We start from the raw sequence: 24,217 nt of genomic DNA on the forward strand, positions 1-24,217 counted from the left end.
CATTACTGTTTTTCAGTTTGGGCAATTGGGTGGTGCTTTGCCGCTACCTTTAAGCCAAAACGATTGCATTAGAGTATAGAAAGAGAGGAATGGCATATGATGGCATGGCAATTCAACCTCCTCAGAGACCTCAACATCCACCTGTATGCTTTATGTCCCTCCTCTGGACTCTTTCTCAACTCTGAGATTCTCTTTCTCTCTCTATTTTTCCCTCTGACCAGACTCACTCTGCAGGGCACACCTTGGATGTTCTGATCTCCTCAGACCTCCCCTTCTCTAACTCTCTCACCGCTCCTCTCTCCTGGAGTGACCACTTTCTCCTCTAATCTCTCTGGGCCTCATTACGACCCTGGCGGTAATCGCCCGTCATTACCGCCATGGCGTAATGAGCGTTTACGCCGTGGGACGATGGCGTAAAGAGCGCCACATCACGACCCATTGCGCACGAGCATTACGCCATGGCGGTAATGCAAATAACGCCATGGCGGAAAAGGCCCCTACCGGCATCGCTAAGCGAGCAAGGTGCCCTTCCGCCAGCGTAAGTAGCGGCCACCGTAATTTACGGCCACCGTAATTAGCGGCGGCCGTAAAAGGCCAAACCGGAAATAGCGTCATCGCGCCGGAACGGGAAGCAGCCCGTCGGCCATCTTTAAAAACACAATCCATCGCCATCCTACCAAACAACACCAGACCCAACCCTGACACCTGTCCCAACCAAACACCCACCCATCCAAGTTCCCGAAAATGCCAAAATCCGTGAAAAAGGCATGTGACCGCCAGCGCCAGGAGCGATTCAGCCGGGAGGAACTCTGCATGCTAGCGGAGACCCTGCAGGACAACGCAGGTGTTGTTTTCTCCCCTGAAATGACCAGGACAGCAATCGGGAAGAAGAAGGCCATCTGGGCCCTGGTGGCTGAGCGCGTCAGCGCGGTGGGGACCGTACCCCGCACCCCACAGCAGTGCCGGAAGCGCTGGGATGACCTGCGCATACGGGTCAGAGCCGTCATCTCGGCAAACCGCAACCTTGCCCAGGGAACCGGTGGAGGGTCGGAATCCCCCCTGAAACTCCAACCGTGGGAGGAGATCTGTGCTACCACCATCGGCATGGAATCCATCGAAGGCGTTGGAGGGATGGAAAGGGGAGCCCCGACATCAGGCGATGAAGGTAGGTGCCTCATACAAGACATGCCATAGTCACAGCAGTCCAATCATGTGTAGCACAAGGTTGCCCTAGAGTGTAAATGCAACACAAATCAATACTGCCCATAGCCACATGCGAGCACCACCCTGCATACACTGCTGGCACCCGCATACCTGCATCCACATACCACACCAAAAGGAGACAACCTGCATGGCACTGCCTGAAATCTGCCTCATCCACTGGCCAAAATAATGTCAACCATTGTCATTCAAAAGTCCGTATACCCATCAATAACGCCCTCCCACCTTTGCTCCACCACAGGCACAGAATCACACCCAGAGGACCAGGACACCCCTGCGCCAAAGAGGGCGAAGTCCAACAACAACCTCCCTGCACCCTCAACCTCAGCTGCAGTGAGGCAGTCCCCACGACAAGCAGGTCCCACTGCAGGCTTACCGGAGGTCCCACCGGCAAGCACCCCTGTTGGCAGCAGGCCAGCAGCAGCTGCTCCACCTCCACCGACATTGCCTGCCACAGAAGGCAGGGGGTCAGCGGCCAGCAGCAACATCGGGGAGACAGCTGCAACAGCTGCATGTTCTGACTCGGACATGGAGCAGGAGGTCAGAAGCCCCACTGACCAACTACATTCCCCCTGTTTCTCAGACGCCAGCCCCCATGAGGGCGACACACAGGGGCACACTGAGGCAGAGGAGTGGCCTTCCACCCCATGCCCTGTCCACACTCCACAGGAGGGGACCAGCCCCTCCATCACTCCACCTGCACTGGCCATGGGCCAGCACGGCCAGCCGTCCCTCGAGGACATCACTCAACGGCAGCATCAACTGTCCGCAATGCTGGATGAGCATGCCGCGGAATGTGTGGGGGCTAGGTTTAGCATTGAACAGGCCACGGAGACACTAAGGGCGGAAGTGGCGCAGAGCACTGCCACCCTGAGGGATGCCATGCAGGCCATGTCCAGGGACATCTGTGCAGAACTTGCGGCCTTGCATCGTGCGGTCACTGGCCTCACCCACACACGACAGGACGTGCATGCACAGGAGCAGCCAGGGACATCCTCCACTGCCAGTTCTGCGCAGAGCAGCCCCGTGCGCCGTTCCGGACGCAACCTGCGCTCCACAGCCAGGGGTGCCCCGGGTGCCGGGAGAGGGGGCTTGTGACGGCCTGTGGACACTGTCACAGGCATCTGTTGACAGCTACATGGGGTGTGTTGGGGTGTGCAGGGGGGAGGTGGGAGGTGGGAGGGGGTGTGTTGGTGTGTGCAGGGGGGAGGTGGGAGGTGGGAGGGGGTGTGTTGGGGTGTGCAGGGGGAGGTGGGAGGTGGGAGGGGGTGTGTTGGGGTGTGCAGGGGGGAGGTGGGAGGTGGGAGGGGGTGTGTTGGGGTGTGCAGGGGGGAGGTGGGAGGTGGGAGGGGGTGTGTTGGGGTGTGCAGGGGGGAGGTGGGAGGGGGTGTGACACGACAGTTCATAGTTCCAATACACTTTTTTCTTTCAAAAAAAGGAAATGTGTGGACATTTTCATTGCGTATGTGTGCTTTATTGGTGTACAGTCCACAGTGTGCATGTCCCAGCGACACACAGTGCCCCAAGTGCAGTCTCCATGCGATGAACACCAGCCGTGTGTGCTAGAAGCAGTGGTTGATGATACTTTGGCGCATGGCACGCCCCTCCTGTGCATCGCCTCCTCCATGTGGTGGCGCCCCATCTGCACCCTCCTCATCCTCATCCTCATCGTCAGGTGGTTGCAGTTCTGCGTCAGGGGGCAGGGGCACATTCCGTCTGACGCACATATTGTGCAGCATGACACATGCCATGACGATCTTTGCCACCTTCTCATGGCCATGCAGGAGTGCCCCACCAGACCTGCTGAGGCTTCGGAACCGTGCCTTCAGGAGGCCGAATGTCTGCTCTATGACCACACGAGTACGTGTATGTGCACGGTTGAAGTCCTCCTCGTGCTGGTTCTGCGGGTTCCGGACTGGCGTGAGGAGCCACCTCTTCAGGGGGTAGGCTGCATCACCTGTATGTAGGCGAGAATGTATGTGTCAGTCATGTTGTCTGATCAGGAACATGATGTTCCACCATGGCTGGCATGGAACTGTTACCTTGGCTCACTTCTACATGCACTAATTGATTCACACTATGCAACCAGTATATGCTCATTGCTGCCATGGCCTGTTTTGCATGCCATCACCCTATGTATGCAGAGGGGTTTTGTGCATTGTGAGTGGCCTTCCTCTGTATCCGTTCTCTGTGTTACTCACAGCCAGGTGGAGTATGCATCATCCCCCCCCCTTTCTGCCAGGTGGAGTATGCATCATCCCCCCCCCTTTCTGCCAGGTGGAGTATGCATCATCCCCCCCCCCTTTCTGCCAGGTGGAGTATGCATCATCCCCCCCCCCTTTCTGCCAGGTGGAGTATGCACTGGTACGTCATTCCCATGCCCACTTCCATGACATTGCACTCACCGAGTAGCCAGGATCTTGGGCCTGCATGTCGCTCCATGTAGCGTGGTATTGTGGAGTTCCTCAGGACCATGGAATCATGGGTTGATCCGGGGAATCGGGCACAACAATGTGTGATGATCTTGTTGGAGTCACAGACCATTTGCACGTTGATAGAGTGGAACTGTTTCCGGTTGCGGTACGGTACCTCCATGGCACGTGGAACCACCAATTCCACATGGGTGCAGTCGATGGCACCAATGCAACCGGGTATGCTGGCTAGTGCATGGAAACCCACTTTGGTGTTTGCAATCTCCTGGGCAGTCCGTGGTAATGAGATGTGGTCGTCTGTGTGCTTGAGGAGGGCATCGAGCACTTGGATGAGTGTTCGTGAGAATAATGGTTGTGAAATGCCATGCAGGTGCCCCACTGTGTGCTGGTAGGTGCCTGTGGCCAGGAAGTGGAGTACAGCCACTACCTTCAGTAGGGGGGGGATGGCGGTTGGACTTTCTATCATGCTGACGATGTCGTCGTGTGTCATGTCTACGATGGCGGTGATGGTGTCCCGGTCCAAACGGTACAGGGTGTGGATCTGCTCAGCAGTGAGGTTGTTTGGATTGGCTCTGATGCGTGGGATTGGGGGCTGCCTGCGTGGTGGCACTGGCTGTGCTGGTGGGGCTTGCTGGGCCTGCCTTGCCCTCCTTCTCCTCCTGCGTCTCCTCTGTGCTGCCTGTTGTTGTTGTTGTTGTTGCTGTTGTAGTAGCACATGCATTGCTATCAGGTCCTCCAGCCCCAACATTGCTAGTCGTATTGGCATCATTGTGGAGTGTGACTGGGTGTGGGTAGGGGTGGGGTGTGCTCTTTTTGTACTCCCCTGAGTCTGTATTGCCTTCACCTGTGCTGTTTCTGTGCACCTGTGGCAGCTGCATTCACTTGAATTGGCCCTTTACGGTTGGTTCGCGATGGCGTTATTTGCACCATGGCGGTAAGGTACTTAGCGGCCTCGGTGATGGCGTTAGGTGCATGTCCGCTTGGGTCGGCATTTGCGTGCCTTTCCGCCATGGCGCTAAGTACGGTGTGGGCGGTCGCGTGCGCGCACCCTTAGCGCAGTTAGCGGCAGCGTTAACTACGATGCCGCTATTGGCATCGTAGTTTACGGTCAGGAGTCATGATCGGACCTGGCGGAAAACGATGGCGGTAAGCATTTACCGCCATCGTTTTTCACTTAGCGCCAGGGTCGTAATGAGGCCCTCTCTCTCTAATCCTCAGGCCGAGCCAGCCCCAGCACTGCCACCCACCTTCTCGGTCATCCGACCATGAAGCGTGTGTCAGTTGAGGCTGTTGCCACCACTTTCTCTCCCCCTCCTGCACATTTGGTTGACTCACATCCTAACAAAGCCCTTTCCCACCTCCATGTCATGATCCCTGTCCCTAGCCCTCTTAGGCAAAGCACTGGAGCCAGGCCACGATCCCCAACATGGACCTTAAGGGCCTCCCCATCTCATCTGAGACCCACTTGGAGTCAGACCTGGCTCATACATGAGGCAGAGGGCAGACTTGGAATTGGACTTGGTAATGCACTTTGGGCAATATGGATGCCCCCACATAACTCAGTTCCATGAACTGAGCTATGCGGTCTAGCTTTTTGGGTGTGGTTCTACCTAGGGATACCTGGGATACCTGGAGGCTATATAAACCAGGCCCAGGCAGAGAAACACGCTTTGCGTTACTCTGCGCCTGCAGTGTGACACTCACCGTGTTCGGATCGGTCTCCTAAGGTCTTCGCCTTTCCTCTGCATCCTGCATACCTGAAAGAACAAGAACAACATTAACATCACACTTACGGAGGAGAATCCTGCTTCCATCCATTGTTCCTCTGGTCCTGTGGACAGCACTTCGGCGGGGCCATCTCCCATTTGGAATGCCGCATCCTGGAAGGAAAAGAATGAAAGGAAAAGACATTAGTAAGCATTCTTGTATCCCTCTTCCCTAAAATAGCAAGAAGAGTCAAACGCTTATCTGGACTCGAGCCGCTCATGGGAACTTCAGCTCCGGAGCACGCCATCGGCCTACAAAGGGAAAAGACAACACAGATTAGCACATAAAGGAAAAGAAGGTGCCGCACATTGCACTTTACTCACTGCACCTCATTCTCTCAGCCGGCAGCCATACTGGGACATTGCAGCACCCCGCAAGGGACAAAGAGAGACATAGGTCAGCACAAGAAAAGCGAACAGCGCCTCGCATCGCGCTTTCACTTAATGCTTAGCGCTCGGCTTCCCTAAGAAGCACGACACCATCACCGACCCCCTCCAACACCTAAGGGAGGAAGAGGAGACATTATTAGGGGGGCAAGAGACAAGAAAAGGACAGTTCACCAAGAATCACCAAACCTACCTTTTCGGGCTGGAGTTACAACAAGCCCAGACTCATTGGGCCCGCACCAGTGGAGCAACTAGGTCACGCAGCTCCCACATCAACCGACACACCTCTGCACCAAAGAGCAGGATGGAGAGCACACGACACAAGAAAAGTAGGTGAGGAGAGGACATAGGGGAAGGTTTGATCCTCAAGGAAGTGGGGGTCAAGCAACCAGAGACTATAAAGTTACAATCTGAAATCCTGTATTTCAGGCCCAGTCCCCAGCCGAACAGATTCCAGGGAAGGGTTTGAGATTGTGAGTGGTCCAAACAGGCTGAGTGGCATCCCCGTGGATATCAGGTGAGCTTTACACTCCATTCGTCTATCTCTGACACTCTTGATGTACTTGCCCCTGTCATGAGGATCCACTTAAAGCCCAAAGCCAAGTGCAACTCTTGGTACGACTCAGACCTTGTCTCCCTTAAACACAAGTGTGGGGTGGCTGAAAGGAATAGGCAGGGATCATGTGCACCCTCTGACAAACTAGCCTGCCGCCTGCTTCAAAGGCAGTACCGGCTCTCTGTCTACACTAAGAAGAGAGCTCACATCCAAACCTGCATCTCTCCAGCATATAACAACTCGGCTGAACTCTTTAAAATCTGCAAGGAGCTGGCCAATCCAGTTGCAGTCTCTTCCTCTCCTGTCCCCTCCCAGGTCCTCTGCACGGCCTTGGCTTTGCATTTCAACTCTAAAACCCAGGCCATCCTGTCCACCCTCTCTTACTCTCCTTCTTCTTCCTCTACATTTCCTCTACTCCTGGCCTTCCCGGGGCCGCCTCTCTCACTCCCTTCTCTTCCTTTCCTTTGTTCACCCCTGACAAGCTTTCTAGACAAGTCTGATCTATGAAAGTCTCATCAAAACACATTCTTCCCTGTGCATCCAAAACCATCAAGGACCATATTGACACCCTCTCTCCAGCCTTGCCCGACTTCTGCAACCACCCTTTCAACACTGGAACCTTCCCTTCCCCCCTGAAGCACTCCCTTGTGAACCCTCTTCTTAAGAAGCCGTCAGCCGACCAGTCTGGTCTGGCTAACTATTGGCCAATCTCCATTACTCGTTTCTGGGCAAACTCTTGGAAAAGCTCCTAGCTTAAACTTCACACTGAATCTTTTGGTTGTCTTCATGACCATCAGTGTGGCTTCAGAGTGGCCAGAAGCACAGAAACTGCTTTCCTAAACATCAGTGAAGACCTGCTCTCAAACCGTGACACTAAACATCCTTCTGTCCTCATCATCCTCGATCTCTCTCTGCTTTTGATACTGTCAACAATGTCACCCTGCTCAACTGGCTCCGTGATAACCTGGGTATCACTGATAAGGCCCTGGCCTGGCTGACCTCCTTTCTCTCTGACCGAGCCTCCTAGGTCCAACTTGGGTCCTTACTCTGCTCTATCTCTCGCTCTACCTGTGGTGTTCCCCAGGGGTCTAATCTTTCTCAATGGCTGTTCAACCAATACCTGGCACCTCTCCCCCACCGCATAGCTGCTCTCTGCTCCAACTTTCAGTGCTATGCAAATGACACTCAGATCGCTTTCAGGCTCCCCTCAGCTGCCTCTTCTCCCTCCCTGTCTGTCTGCAATCCAGATGTGGTGTGTGGCCAATGATCTCTGCCTTAATGCCAGTAAGACAGAGATCCTCCTCATCGGCTCACCAGCACCTTCCTTTGCTGTCACTCTCTGGCTGCCCACTCTGGGCCCTCGTCCTGCTCCTAGCTGTGAGACTAAGGACCACAGGGTCATCTTCAACTCCACACTTGCCTTCTCTCCTCACATCTCTGATGTCTCTAAGAAGTCAAACTAACAACTGCAGCTCCTTAGAGGTATTCTTCCTTTCCTCACTTCCCCCAGAAGCTCACTGTCTCCAGAGCTCTGGTTCTTTGTCAGCTGGACTACTGTAACAGCCTCTTTCTAAATCTACCTGCCTCTTTCTAATCCCTTCCAGGACAGGTGTTAAACAGGGATGCTCTTCAGCAGCCATTTTGTTTAATGTATATATTAGCGATATTGATGCCCTATGGACCCATCCTGCCATGAATTCCGTAAGTTTGGGTAAGCTTTGTTTGCATTGGCTTTGTTTTGCTGATGATATTATCCTTATGGATCGTACACCGTATGGATTACAGTTGAAGCTAGATGCATTTTCCAAATACGTAGATGCACACAATTTACAAGCTAATCCGGCCAAATCCAATGTAATCATCTTTAACGACAAGAAGCGCAGTAAAAGCTATAAATGGAATATCTCAAGTAAATTGATTCTACAGGTGAAATCCATAAAGTATCTGGGTTACCACCTAGCCAATTCATATTCGCTGGTATCTTGGAAGCAGAGGATGGATGAGATGGTTCATCCTTAACTCTCTCAGATGAAGATCATCCATCGAAAATATTCCAGCTACTCGCTTATTCCACTTCCAGACTTTTATTTACTAAAGGTCGAACCTACCCTGCTTTATGGTTTACATATCTGTATTATTAATTTGCATGAGGTACTGAACAAAATCCAAGGACAGTTATGAAAATCGACATTGGGTCTTGCATTTGCAGTTCCCAATTCTATTGTTAGTCAGGAATTTGGACTGCTTTCTTTGTCAGCTAGATACACTTGGCAGATGTTTACCCCATTTGCCAAAATGCATGACCCACAAATAAATTCTTTGTATATGGATCTCAAAAAGCTTATGGCTGAAAACGATGTACCATCGATTTCCCTCTTTGCTGCACAAATGAAGGAAGTATTGGGATCTATAAATGTGTCACTTGATGATCTAGTTCTTGTGTTGCCTTCGGTAAAACGCAAATTATACGAGATGCATTGGATATGCACTATTGATGCCAATTGTATATATAAAAGTATGCAGAATTTGTTCAGTTTGGCAGAAAAAGACTATCTCAGCCTTTGAACATCCTGAAATTTCCTTGCAATAAGATTTGCAGGGTTTATATGCGATTCAAATTGAACCAGTTGCCGACACTGGAACGTGTCCAGTACAAACTTGCCCTTCCTGCCCGAAATACAAAGTGGTGTTGCTTTTGTTTCCTCGAAAATCAAGAAGAAACATTAAAGCATCTAGTCTTATTTTGCATGCCCGTTGAATTATTTAGGCAAAATCTTCTGGGTGATTTTTATCCCGAGCTAAATTTGATTGCTCGCCAGTCATTTTGGGAAAGGGCTACGTTTGGTGCTAGCACGCATTTCTTGTTGGCACTTGGTAAATTTCAGTTGAAACTTGAGTCTATGCTGCTGGAGAAAAATAATTTGCAATTTTTATGATGCTAATCTTTTCTTTCTCTTTGATATATATATATATTGTGTAATCACTCGAAACGAGAAATCATGTGGTTCCGCTATTAAACTTAAAGATGAATTGGGCTTATACAGGTTCTGTAGGGCATGTTTTATACAAAGCGTAGAGTATTTTTCACAAATATGCAAAAGATAATCTTATTGTTTGTTTTGTATATGTATAAATTTGATGTGTCTGATGATTTTCTTAAGTTAATAATATGAACTTTTCTATCTTTTCTTTATATTTTATATGTAACGATATATGAGAATATATGAGAATTCTATTTGCTAACTAATGTTTTATTTGGTCTATGATGTTTTTGTTTTACCAAAAAATGTGTAAACGTTGCAAGTTTTGTTAACCATAAACAAATATCTTAAAAAAATATATGTATATATATCTACCTGCCTCTACTCTCCCTCCTCTACAACTCATCCAGAACAAGACTGCCAGACTTGTGCTTTGCCTCAAGCCCATGCATCGTATCTCTCCAGCACTGAAATCTCTCCATTGGTTCCCAGTGGTAGCAAGGATCAAGTTCAGGACCCACTGCATTGTCCACAAGACTTTCTGGGGCCTGGGACCACAATACCTCCATCTCTCTCTACTGAAATATCTTCCTACTCGAGCTCTTTGGTCCTCCACCTCCAACTCCTTAAGGGCCAGTCGCATCTCCAAACAACGTGTTTGGGGCAGAACCCTTTCTTCGGCTGGTGCCTCCTTCTGGAACAGCCTCCCTGCCTCTCTGATACTTAAGCAGATCCATCTCCGGTTCCGGAAGCACCTCAAGACCATCCTCTTTGCTTCTAACTTCTCTCTTCCACTACCCTGCTGATCTCCTGTCTGATACATGCGCTGGTCACCTGGAAACACTCTGAATTCGGGCCCAGGTCCCTGACTGTCCAGCTGCATACCCGCACTGCCTCTTGTCACTCCTTGCACATGTGGTCTGTATCTGTATCCCTACAGTCCCCTCTCCTGCACTTATTGTCTGCACGTCTCACACTTGCCACCTGTTGGCTGCACTATTGTTGTTTCCTGATTCCCTGTCCTGCACGTGTCCAACCTCACCACCCCGGCACTTCTCCCCTCCCGGCTCCCCTGCGCTTGACTGATCTGAATGTCACTAGGCCTAGTAAGATTGCTGTGTTTGTCCTTCCTCTTTTTCCCCTACCTTGCCTTGTCATGCCTTGAAACACTTGTGCATAGTTGTTTTATAAATGCCATATCATATCATATATCATATCACGAGGAGCTTGTAGGTGTGGTTCAGTTATTTCCCCACCAATTGACTGTCCATGCATGCTGCTAATCCCTATGGCCATTCCCACCCAGTTCTTGCCCTTCCGCACCCAAAACATTTCCTAATGGGAACTCTTTTAGCTCACTTTATTCAAGTCTTACCATTAATCTTTGGACCTAAAACCCTTGCCTGTGTTTTCTCAAAGCAGTCTTCTGAGATTTCATGAATTAATTGGAGTAATAAACTTGCTACTGGTCTGTCTTCAGCCACTCGATTTATAAGCACTATTCGTGTCATTCACTGTAGGCCTGTTAAAAACAAGCATTGGCAAAGCCATCAGTTTCGCTTGTGTACAGGTATTAGGTATTTGCAGGCACTGCTATTAGATACACAGGTATGCACATTATGTTGCACCCGCTACCATCAATAGCCAGTTAATATCACTGCAGGAGTGCCTGGTAAGTGCCTTTCCAATGCCAACACCATATCCCAAACTGTGGCATTGACAATGCTCATTTTTATATCTTCCTAGCTACTGGCTGTCATCCCTGCTCTGGCACCAGCAGTGAGCAGCATGTGTCCAATCAGCAAACTGATTGGTTGTCACGTGGTTGGGGCTGCGCGGTCCGGGAGGAACTATGAGTCATCTCATTAGTTTAGGCTATTTTTTGGCAGAGCCAACTAGAAAGCCAAAACGATTGCATTGGAGTGCAGATAGGGAGAAATTGCATCTGAAGAGGGACACAAAGCTTGAAGGTGTTTGGCTATAGGCTCACCCCTTGACTATCCATGGCTATGCTAATCCCTATGGCTATTCCCCCACAGTTTATGTCCCTCCCCACTCAAAACCATTCCTCGTGGGAACTATTTCAGCTCGCTTTATTCAAGCCTTAGCATCAGACTTTGCTCTCAAAGTGTCTGCCAGTGTTTTTTCAAAGCAGTCTTCTGAGAATTAATGACTTAATTTGAGTTGTAAACAAGCTAGTGGTGTAATAAAATTGTTAACCAGGTGTGCCGCCATTCACTCGATTTATAAGTACTATGTGTGTTCTTCACTAAAGTTCTGTTAAAAACAAGAATTGGCAAAGCCAGCAGCTTTGGCTTGTGTTTAAGTATTGGGCATTTGCCAGGAGCTGTTATTAGATGCCCAGGTACTCACACCATTGTGTACCTGCTACCATCAATGGCCAGTTGATATAACTATGCAGTGCCTGGCAAGTGCCTTTCCCATGCCTACACAAAAGCCCAAACTGTTGGCTTTGCCAATGCTTGTTTTTGTGTGTGTGTCAAATTGGCCTGCAGGCATGCATGCACAAAGCATATATACTTTTTAGTGTCTAAATGATGATGTAAATGAGAGAAAGAAAGAAAAAACACAAAAATGTTTTCTGGCCTCGTGACTTGGACACACACTATGAAGCGTCAAACCCCCCACTAAGCAGTGCCACCACCCCACCCCCTAACTTGGGCAGCAGGTGTGTCTCACCCCAAGGTTGGGGGCACGGGGCAGGTGCCCCATTTGCCTGCCCATAAAAAATGTCTCTGGTTTTATGAAAAAGTGGAATCATCCTGCAAACGTATCTGTAATGGTAACCTGCAGGAAGGTTATGCTATCATGCTTTGAAAACTGATAACATAGTGATAGGGAAATAAAATCTAGTGGGTGAGGAGATCCTGGACATCATAACACTATATTAAGCACAATTTATATATGATTTTCAAACATTTACTTCATGCTGGAAGAATCAATTTTTATTAATAATAACCTGGTGCAGTTAATTCTATTTTAGAAAAGGTGGCCTGCTAACCAGGCCCCATTTCAACTCCATTCAAAAATATAGTGTGCACCTGTGCCCTGCTGAATCAGTGTCCTGCCCCACAGTGCCTTCACTCCCATGGAACAGAGCAGGATGAGGTCACTGATTCCCTCTTGACATTTGCATTGACAGCCACGTCACTGCAGTGCAGGTTCTGAATTAAAGATGAATTCAAGATTTGCACCTCTATTTCAAACCACCTAACTATGAGTTACTATGCTGGTGGCAGTCTTAAACTTTAAATATAAGCCACACCAGAGTTAGGATATGGTGCTAGCATCTCTGATACTTATTACAGCCACATGAATTTGATGTCATACATGTGTCTGCACTGCGAGCCCAGCTCAGCTGCGATAGAGCTATGCATATTCTGGTCAAATAGCTTGGCCCTGCCAAGTGACAGGGCAGGAGAGTGAATGGCTATACCTCACCGTTGATCCTTTGTGGAGTTGGATAACACCTCGCTCCAGCAAGGCAGCCTCCCAGTAAGAGCTGTCCTGGGAAACAAGAATCAAAGGACATGCCTATAAAAAAGGGACTAATCTCACACCAGGGTGCTGCATACCAAAATGGCTTTCAATGCTATTGACAAGGGAAGGTGGCAGAGCTAGTTTAGACAGGGAGCTCAACATAACTGGAGGAGGATTCCATCATCTTTTTTCTTTCTGTATCTCTCGTTCCTTCTTGTCTCCTGCACTTCCTTTAGCACAAAGCACTTTGGGTATGATGTCAGAAGGCAAAGACCACTTGTCTAAAGGATAGGGATTGGACTCCTGAAAGCAGGATTGTTTTATCTTAATCTCCTGTGGGATTTTTCAAATAAAAGATGGAGTCTTACACTCCTTCTTTGATTCACTCTTGGACAAATATCCGAGGAAGAATTAATTTGGACCTCTCTTTTGGGGGCGATGATCTTGCCAAAGCCCTCAAACTCTGAGGGGAAGAAGGAGCACTCCAAAGCAGAGGCAGACTCTGCTCCCTTCCCACGCGCAGGGCACATTTGGGGTGCCTTTTGCTGAGGACCAGGGCCTGTTACTCTGCACCAAACCTGAACTGACTCATCCTGTCATAGAGCTCCCGGAGTGGGTCTCACAGCAACTGTAGGACCAGATCAGCCAAAGCTCCCTGTTCTGCTGCATCAAACTTGTCAGATCGCATTCAAACTTCTTTCTCTGCAATTGAAACAAAGGGACTCTCTGGGGCTGCTTTTGGCACTGCATAGAACTCGAACTACTACTACATCACAACTGTTGAACCGGCTTGCTGCTGCGTCCTGCCAAGCAGAGATCATCCTTTTCGGCTCGAACAACCTGCTAGCCACTGTAGATGAAGCTGGAACTGCCACCTCTTCGAGCCCTACATCAGAGCGCCAAGGTCACAGCATCAAACTGACAGACCGAGACTCGAAACGCTAGAGCAGCGCCACCTGCCAACCCAAACCAGCAGTGTCTCAGACTCCCTCACCTCCTGATCAGATTCTGATGAGCCACCAAACTGTAGGACCCAAATGTCACATTCAAACTGCATCAAGCTCCTGATTTAACTCTACTAGATGCCAGCTCGCTGCTTGACCTAGCATTACATACTGCACCTTAACCTGGTTCAACCCGCACCGCAGCACAGCTTGAAACCCGGCTACACCTTTCTGTCTTTGCATAATCTGTGTTCTTTCTTATAGGACTTGGTTTTTAATAGTGTTTTTTTAAATGTATTTTTACATCGGTGTGAGTAAATGATATACATTTTCTCATCTCATCTTAACTTTATTTCGGCTTGGAACCATAAAAGTTTACAAACACAATGTCTGTCAATATACAAGTACAAGCATCAGACATGGGGTTTCCCAAAGATACACAGAGCAGCCTAAAGCAGCATTAGATTAGAAATATGCAGAGTTTCACTGAAATGTGTCGTAAATATCAGAGATCACACCCACTACCTATATTTGGTGTAAGGAACTCATGGTGGCAACATTAAAGACAGACACAAGTGATCAATATTCAAGGTTGTGCAGGCTGGAGAAATGCCTAACCTCAACCTAAATCTAAGATGGGAGCAAGCAACGACCATCAAATGAAAAATAAGGCTGTCCGTGTGGCATCTTGTCAAAGTAAAAAGGTCTATATTAATAAAAACCTGTTGCCAAATCCTTACAACTAATTATAGAATGAGTGTGCGATAGTGATTTCTATAAAGAAAGAAGTGTTCACAAATAATAAGTCAGGGTGTGATTGTCAGGGGTCTCCCTTCGCCATGGTTTCAGCACAGGACAAAATGGGTCTCCTGAGCACAGCACACACTCGATCTTTCCCAGCACGAGCCAACAGTTTCGTTCCAGCTATCAGGTTCTGCGATGGTTAAGTCTCTTTTCAATAAAAAGTCTCTTGCCTTCGAGGGCCTGATATTTTCAACAAACAAACACAAAAGTTCTATTCCACATATGGCTTTGGGTGACAGTCTCACTCCTAGTTCCCCCTCTTATGGGCACAGACCCATCACACTCGCACTCAACAACTCAATTTAACAGGTCCTTTCTTAATTAACTTTGGGTGGTGATTTTCCATCCCTGGATCTCCCTTTTTCAGGTTTGGACCCATTTTCAATTTCCAGGCTCCCTCCTCTGGTTCACAATGGCTTTTCTTTCAGGTTCTCTCTCTGTCCGGCTCAGATCCCATTGCCAAGAGGGACAATCCACTTCTGCTTGCTTTACAACACTTTTGTATTCAAGTAAACTAAATGTCTCTTTAAACTGTTCTTTTGGACCTTGCCCCTTTTGTTGCATTCCCTCTGCTGGGTTCACTCTTATCAACTTTTGCAAAACAGTTCACTGTGGACATCCCTCTGCCGGGTTCACTGCTATCAACACAATGTTCATGGGACTTCAGATTTTGTCCCCTCTTGTTAGCATCCCTCCACCAGGTTCACTTTTGCCAACCTTTACAATGCACTACTCATACCATGCAGGATCCATTTCCCTCAGTTTCTCAATCATCTGTCGGTCAAAGATTTTCAACTGTATGGGGGTTTTGACAAAACCCCTGTATGACCACTTTGACCCCATTTTCCTAAGTCCTTCTGGTTACTATAGTTCAAATAGCAGGGTAATTGCCTAGAGTTTCTCGAGTGAACACCCATGTGGTATTTGAATCGACTAAACTGGCTTTCCCCTTTTCGTTTATCAACAGTACTTTGTTTATTCAAAGTTCAATTAGCCGCTTGCTACTTTCGTTCAACACAGTTTGGTTTCTTAATTGGCTCTCCCCTCGACTCACTGTCTGTGATGAACTGCTTTGCTTTCTTGTCTGCGGAGTCAAGGATGCTATCATTGAGCCATGCGTCTCTCCCCGGGTTGGCTGTTAGTGGAGGAAGTGCCCGAGCACTGTTGATATCTGCTGCAACAAGTGCTGTTCGCGGTCTTACTTTTCCTTCTCTTGAGGCTTCACAGGTCTCTGTCGGTAGGGGCTAGCTCACTTCTCCCCTTGGTATCCTCTCGACTTGCGCCGTCTTTCACCTCCTTTTGAACTGCTGTGCTGAGTTAGCTCTCACGTTGTGTGGTCTACCTTGCTCCTTGTGTGCTCTTTTGCTCCACTTTTTATCCCTATGGGGAAAGGAAAGGGCCATCAAGTGTGTGTGATTCGGGTTAATTGCCTGACTCTGCCTGACCCTTGGGTTGGGACACGTCAGATAAACAGTTTAAACATTAGTCAGTTTTTTATCCCAGTGTGAAAAAGTGTTCATATTGGAAAAAGAGGGAGCTAGAGTTTCTACGGGGTAGGATGGGGGAAAGGTGTCATAAGAAAGAAGGTGGTTAGGTTACACAGAAAGGTAGGGTTTGTAGGGGTACTGAAACTAACAGGAATGACGAGGAGTCTTATCATAAAATAAACAGGGGGAATTGTGGGAATGGTAGGGTTTTGGTCAAAGAGGACAGGGAGTTCGGAAATAAATACTTAAAGGGATGAGGAGAAGAGTGACCGGGAGTATTCAGATAGGAATCAGGACATCAGGGATTCTGGGAATTGTGGTTCTTAGCAAGTTTACCAGATGTGAATGGGTTGTTGGCTTTACCTTGGGTAAGGGAGATTCAATTGGTGGAAGGGATGATGAGCGAGAATAGCTTATAAAACCTTCAGGGACTTTGTTCCCCTCACCATCCTCCCTGTGATGGTACGAGTCTCACCGGGAGTATTCCCCCAAGCATAACCCCGGGCCACCCTACCCAGGTGATCTTCACCCACTGGTCCACCCCCAGGAATTGGATCCAACAGCGATGGGTGTGTCCTGGCCACCTAAATAAGGGGTTCCTGAGCTCTACCTGAAGAAGTACCCTGAGGTTTCTTATATAGGGCTGAAAATAAGTGTACAGTGCCAATGAACCACAAACTTAAATGGTCTGGACAAGGGATCCTCACTTTGGGACATGTTCCACAGTGGAGCAACATTTGTTCCTGTGAGGAAAGACCGATGAGGGGTGCTATCACAGGGAGAGTGACTGAGTACTAAAGTAAGGACCACAGGACATATTAAAACATAGTGCACCCTCAACTAGGTAGTAGTCACTGAAGTCAATTCTGAAAGAGTCAAATATATTGGCTGCCTGGCCACGGATCCTAGTACAATGTATAATATGCTCCAGATTAATTAATAGGCAGTCTCTCACAATCCGGATCCAGTGAAGACATTTGTTCAAAAGGGCATCTCTGGGCTTGTGATAGTATGGAGCAAGCGTGGGAACCCTATGGAGATAAAGTGACCCCTCGACCCGAGGTGGCATTGGCCTGCTACTATTGACTGTTAATCTTTCTGGAATATGACCCATCCGAAATGTTGCCCCTCCTGGTAAATTGGTAGCCCTGGGTGCCCTGGCTAGATTGGAGCCCCGATGATGCGGAAATGGGCGCTGGTGGAGGGGATGGCTGGCCCACTATGCACATAGTTATTGTGAGCTAGCTTAGACAATGCCTCACCTCCCGCTAAACCTGTGAACGAAGGGGTATTCATTTTGTGCCCAATTATGAGCCCTGTGTCACTGCAGTTAGTGTCAGTATCATCTGGGCCAATTGTCAACTCAGGCGTCAACAAGCCATCATCCACTTGCATGGCCCTTTAATTTAGCCCCTATACCAGTCAGGAGGCCCTACATACTCGTGCCACTGCCCACCAATTCAATCAGATGGAGAAATAGTTTCTTGAGGTTTTCAACCAGGATATTACTACACTGACACACGCTATGCACTCGGCCTCTCTCATTCACATGAGTTGATATACTATTGGCCACTTTCTCGCAGGGAAAAAAAGAACCACATTGCCCTTTATCCAACGGCAGACCTAAGAGCAAGTCACCAAAGGGACCCTCATCGACTAACTGTGACCCCATTCCCACAGTTCCTCTCACCCAGATCCTGATTTTTTGTGCCCTCCGTTGCCCCTTTAGGACACCCCGGAGGTCATATAGCTATGCTGGGAGGTTTTTCCTTTTACTCTTCGGCTCACAACTCCTACTCTAGAATGGATTATTTGCTGATTTCGCATAAAATGATTGATGTTGTGAGGACTGTGGAAATTGGGGAGCCGTGTCTCTCAGATCATTCACTGGTAAAGTTGAATATGGATCGAAGTATACATCGACCTACCTGGGTTAAATGGAGACTCAAGACATTCATTTTGCAGGAGGAGAAAGTATGTGAGGTCATTAATATCTCCACCATTCATTTTTTTTAGGATAATGTGGGTTCGGGGGACTGTCTGATAGTGTGGGATGCATTTAAGGCGCATGTGCGAGGGGAATTGATTAATTGGACAGCTAGAGTCAGGAGAGAGGGGGAGATGAGTATTAGGGGGTTGGAGTTGGAGCTTAAGGCTCTACAACGGGAATATGCTTTGTTTGGTAAAGGTGAGGACAGATTAAAGATGGAGGGTGCGAGGAGCAAATTAAGAAAAATGATGGAGGAGCAAGCTGAGAAAGGGTTGTATTTCATGAGGCAGAAATATTGGGAGGAAGGGGATAAGGGAGGACGATTGCTCGCTAGGAAACTGAAAAGTTTGTCGGATAGATTGTTTATACAGAAAATAGAGGATGCAGTTGGAGGGGTGAGGGTTCGAAGTGTTGACATTTGTGAATGCTTTAGGTCCTTTTTTGCTTCTCTTTATTCGGATGTGTCGCAAGTTGAGGATGGCAAACTAATGGATTTCTTCAACAAAATAGACATTCCTTTTTTATCTGAGGAGGGAAGAGAGGCGCTTGAAGCTCGGATTATGGAATCAGAGGTTGTGGATGCTATTAATCAACTTAATATGGGTAAATCCCCTGGTTCAGATGGGCTACCTGTAGAGTTTTATAGAGCGTTTAGTTCGGTTTTGGTGCCCAAATTGTGTGTTTTGTTTAATAATTTTCTTTCAGATGGAGTATTGTGTCCAACGATGCGAGAGGCGATTATTACCCTCATCCCGAAACTGGGAAAAGATTCATCAAAGTGTGCTAATTATCGTCCTATTTCTCTACTTAATGTGGACGTTAAAATTTTTGCAAAGGTCATGGCCACTAGGTTGCAAAAATATATGGGTGAATTGGTGGGCCGTTCCCAAGTGGGGTTTATGGTTGATAGATATGGCTGTGATAACATTAGGACATTACTGAATATAATAGGGTTGTCTCGTGCTTAGGTGGAGGATATATGTTTGATTTTTTTTTACGCTGAAAAAGCATTTGATTGTGTGAATTGGTCGTTTCTAAATTTCACACTGCTTCGGATGGGCTTTGGCCCACAATTTCTGAATGCTATAGGTGCATTGCAACACAATATCTCGGCTAAAATATGGGTTAATAATGTTTTGTCTCAGGCTTTTCGGTTGTATAGGGGTACGAGACAGGGGTGTCCTCTTTCGCCCCTTTTGTTTATTTTGGTCCTGGGCCCGTTGTTGGCTTATCTTAGGCAGGAGCAGAATATCTGTGGTTGGAAGTTGAGAAATGATGAGGTGAAAGTCCTAGCATATGCTGACGATCTGACGGTGGTCTTGAGGAATCCGGAGGTGGGTGGAGGCTTATTGAGGAATATGTTATAAGAGGTGGGAGAATTGTCTGGCTATAAAGTGAACTGGGGTAAAACAGTAGTTTTCCCGCTTCAGATGAACCCGGTGAATGGGAGGTTGTTGGATTGGGATTGCCAATGGGCTGATGTTTCGGTGAAATATTTAGGAGTCTACTTGGTGCGCGATATTAAGAGAACGGTAGAATACAATGTAGACAAATTGAGAGAAATTCTGCTGAAGGATGTACAAAGATGGGAAAGATTGACTCTAAGCATCTGGGCAAGAATCAATGCTATCAAGATGATGCTGTTGCCAAAGGTCCTGTATTTTATTCAATCACTTCCCCTTAAATTTACTAAAAGAGTGCTCCGGAGCATTGATAGGATTTTTATGGACTTCCTATGGGGAAAAGGTAATAGGCCAAAAATTCCACGATTTATTTTGGTGCGTAGAGTTAAAGATGGGGGCTTTGGTTATCCAGTATTGGAGAATTATTGTAGGGGATTTTTATTGAAGAAGTTTTCTTATTACTTTGAGGAAGGACGGGGATCAGACCCATATTGGCTTTTAATGGAAAAGGAAATGCTGCATCCCTTTTCCCTGGACTGTTTATATTCGTATGGGAGGTTGGCAAATTCTGGTACAAAATTGGAGACTCTAGTGATTTCTAAGTCAGCGTTGGTTAATTGGATTCTGGGGTGTGGGCAATCCTTGTATTTGTATGATTCGGCCTCTATTTGGCTGAATCCGGGTTTAGAAATTAATAATAAAATGCTTAATTGGAGGGGCTGGGCTAACAGGGGCATTCTGAAAATAGAGGATGTATGGAGAGGGGGGAGGATGGTTCCGTTTGAAGAATTAGCTAATCGTTATAGTCTGCATAATAGAGAGGCGGGTAGATTTGGGCTTTTGGAGCGGTTGCTGATGGAAAGATTGCAAATGTTGAGCGGACTTTTGAGTGATAGACCTCAGATTTGTGAGATTTTTGCTACGTCTCCTAGGACAGTTTCCACATATGTTAGGTTGATGCCTTTGCAGGACTGTATGAGGACTTCCTGGGGTCAGTTGCGAATGAAGTTGGTGTCTGAATTGGAAACTGATCTTTCTGATGGCTTGTGGGATAATAGCTGGAGGGCTTCGGTGAGGGCCAAGGTTGATTTAAATATGAGGTATATTCACCAACGTCTTTTAGGCCGTATTTATTGGACACCAGTGAAAATGAAGGAGAGAGGCTTGGCTGACGTAGATCGGTGCTGGGGGAGTGGGGGCTCGAGAGGGACCTATCTACATATGCTCTGGGAGTGTAGTAGAGTGCTGGACTTTTGGAGAGAAGTTTTGGATTGCATTGATATGGTAACTAGTATGACACTGCCTCGTACTTTTCTGTCAGTGATTTTCCTTTCAACTGATAGTCGAAGTGTGGAGATGTGGGATTGTTCGGAATGGATTGATAGAGCATTGTTGATGGCCACAAAACAAATAATGAAGGTGTGGAAATCCAGGAAGAAGCCACATTGCGAGAACTGGGTGTCGGATATACGGATGCTCTCTTGGTATGAGAAGGCTCAGGCAGTTTGACAACATCGGGAAACTGAGTACGAGGAGAGATGGGGGTCATTCAGGGATTTATTTAGATGAGGTGTAGGCTGTGGTTTATTTTGTGGATATTGAGGTTGGGGATTGGTAGGGGTGTATGTTTTGTCCTTTTTTTTTGTGTTTTGTGTTGTCACGTCTTGCCATGAGATAGGAGGGTGGGGATGTTTTCGGATTTCGTTTTGAATAGCTGTTACTTTAGTAGTAATTTGCATTTTGTTGCACTGATGTATATGGAGTAATCTTTTGCTTGTTCCCATTCTGTTGTTACTCAGTTGTATTATGTTTTGTATAATTATTAAATAAAGTTGATTAAAAAAAAAAGAAATTCATCAGGCCCAGGCTTTTTGGGTGCTGTGGTTTCCCCCATCACAGTTTTTAAGATAAAGGGAGCCAAAGCATCTCTGAAGGTGGAAGGTCTAGGGCGCCTAGAACCAGAGGGATTACAGTCATAGAGCAGCTTGTAGGGTCGGGCGTTCCAGGATCAGGGATCAGGGACAAGACCAAGAACAGTGACCCCCTAGATCAGACCTCTGGTGTACATCCATAGGTATTGCCACTAGTACAGAGTCCATGCCCTCATCTGTATAGCACATATGCTGGCATCCATCCTTATCGGTTTTATCAGGTTCAACAGCGTCCACAATGTCTGGGGCAACAGTTCTGCCCCTCATGGATCCAAGCTGGTTGGAGGAAAAGTTGAGGGGCCAAACGAACCCAGGAACTTGTTGATTTCAGTGATTAGCGAGTGAGCTCTGTCAAAGGGGGTTTTGACTCTTACTTCCTTAGCTTTTTTTTTTGTACATGATGTTATCGTTTGGTTTGGCGCTGACACTGGCGCTGGGAGTTTCCTCTTAACTTGTATGATTTCCGTTTTAGTGTGGATGAAAACACGGGTACAGGATTTGCAGGGCTTGCAGGATCTGCAGCGTGTACTGGGACGAGAGTGAAAACCAAGGATGGCCTGTCCGTGTTTGAATCACTCATTTTGGTGAGCCTTCCGTTTTGGGTTAGGGGTGCGAGAAGCACAGGGCAGCTCGCCACCATTTTCTCCTTTGACCCCATGATTCCCTGGGCTGGCCTGTTGACCCAAAGTTAATTCGGCAGTAACAGAAACCAAGACAAGGTAGGTGGATCTCACCTGTTTTCCAAGCAACCCAAGCAGTCCTCCGGTTCCTCACTCGGCTGCAAATATCTGTTGATGCCAATGGGTGACCGAGTGGCCCCGTATAGTTGGATCAAGTGCCTTTCAGGCAGGGGCGTTGCTGGGGGGGGCTAAGATATAATCTCAGGAGCTACAGCCAAAAAACTAGCTAGCCCCCAGTACCAACAGTTCCGACATCAGCTTAGCCCCGGGTCTTTTCCAGACCTAGCAACTCCCCTGCTTTCAGGGATCTTACAGGCCCCCTTCCACGGTGCAAACACCTGCACCCTTTCTCCCTGTGGGCTTTACCCTCGTGGGGGGATGCGTCAATCTTTATCGAGGGGGCAAGCCTCCACAAACCAGCAGCAACAGCAAGGAAGGGCACCCACTGTGCAAACACCCACACCCTTTCCCCCGTGGGCTTCACCCTTGCAGGGCAACGCAGCAATCTTTATCTGGGGGTACAAGCCTCCACAAACCAACAGAAACAGCAAGGAAGGGAATCCACGGTGCAAACACCCTCGTGGGGCAACGGAGCAATCTTTATCCAGGGGGGGCGGGGCCTCCGCAAACCAGGGGCAACAGCAAGGAAGGGCACCCACGGGTGCAAACACCCGCACCCTTTCCCCCGTGGACATTTTCATAAAACCTTGCTTAGATATTTCTTTATTTTAGAGTTATACATGCTCTTTTTGTCACTACTGGATCACATTCACACCCCTTCTAAGAGTATACTCTTTCCTCAGCCCACGTTACCCCAAAAAGGTGAAGGAGGTATATCTTTTGGCTGTGCCTGTTTCACCTTTATGATTGGGGTCAATGTTGGTTTGTAAACATGTGGTGGCTGAGCAGGTGGTTTTTAACCATCCTTATCATGTGGCAGGGCAGCATCATGTCTTCATAGTTGTCCAGAAGAGTGATGCCACTTACCATCAAGGCACAGGGCAGTGCATGAATCGGGGCAAGCACCACCTACTTGCTAATCATGTTATGGCACATCTGTAGGGTATATTCACAAGTTACTGGTCATCATAATGATTAGGCTAGTTGCATTGTGTCAGGACACAGCAACATTTCTGAATCAACTATGTTATGGAATGTTTCCAAGCTCTGGAAGAGATACACTTTTGCCAGTAGCACTTCGAACATGCTTGTCTATTGCAGATTACCACTGAGGCATCGTCCAGGGCCCCTAAGAGCTTGTGTTTGAAAGATTTCATTTGGGGGTGACCAGGGGTCCTTGCTACCCCTGTGGTCACCCTTGCTACCCCTAAAGAAATGTTGTTTTTAAAATAAAATGGAAGCTCCTGGACTGTGGCTAGTACCATGTGGCTCTTTGTTTCTGGAGTTGCTGGTTAATCTTATTCAGGCCTCTTTAAAAAAAAAAACTAAAAAAACAGGAGGTTCCACAAGTGTAACGCTTTGAGCAGCGACCCTAAATAAGAAAGAATAGGATTAACAAACATTTTGTCTTTCTGATATTCTAGAAAATAATTGCTAGACTCATTAAAGTTTTATTTCAGGCACACTTCAGAGAGGAAGTCACTGATTTAGTGTGTTCTTAAACACCTAAAATTCACAATTCCGACAAAAACTTCCAAAACGCATCTGGAGTAGAATAACCATCCGTTATGCATTTTGCTTTTCCCAGGTTGCAGTTAGAGCAGTTCTTTTCTGTCGTTGTTTTTCTTACGATCATCACAAGGCATTGCATCTTGGCGTCATCGTCATTTCACAAAATCCTTGTGCCTAAAAGCTTATGTACAGTGTTGAAATGTTTGCCCATAAAGTGGCCCTTGATTTCATTGTGCCACAATTAATGCTTTGTTGTAACGTGCCTATCTCCATGGCATGTTGTTCAGGATGTTTGTTTGCATGTATTAGATAACAAGTGCCCAGAGTACAGGGTGCCGTGTCAATGCGCTGCTTTCCCTGTGATACTCTAAATTCTTTTAAACACAGTTATGAACCCTCCCAATGGTATGTATTTTGCCAACCTCTGAAGCGTGAAAAGTAGATCCACGCAGGCTTGACATGTGGCCACTTTTGCACCAGACCTGCAGATGAACTGGCCTGC

The sequence above is a fragment of the Ambystoma mexicanum genome, chromosome 11 (assembly GCF_040938575.1).
Source record: "Ambystoma mexicanum isolate Mex_15411 chromosome 11, UKY_AmexF1_1, whole genome shotgun sequence".
Taxonomy (NCBI): Eukaryota; Metazoa; Chordata; class Amphibia; order Caudata; family Ambystomatidae; genus Ambystoma; species Ambystoma mexicanum.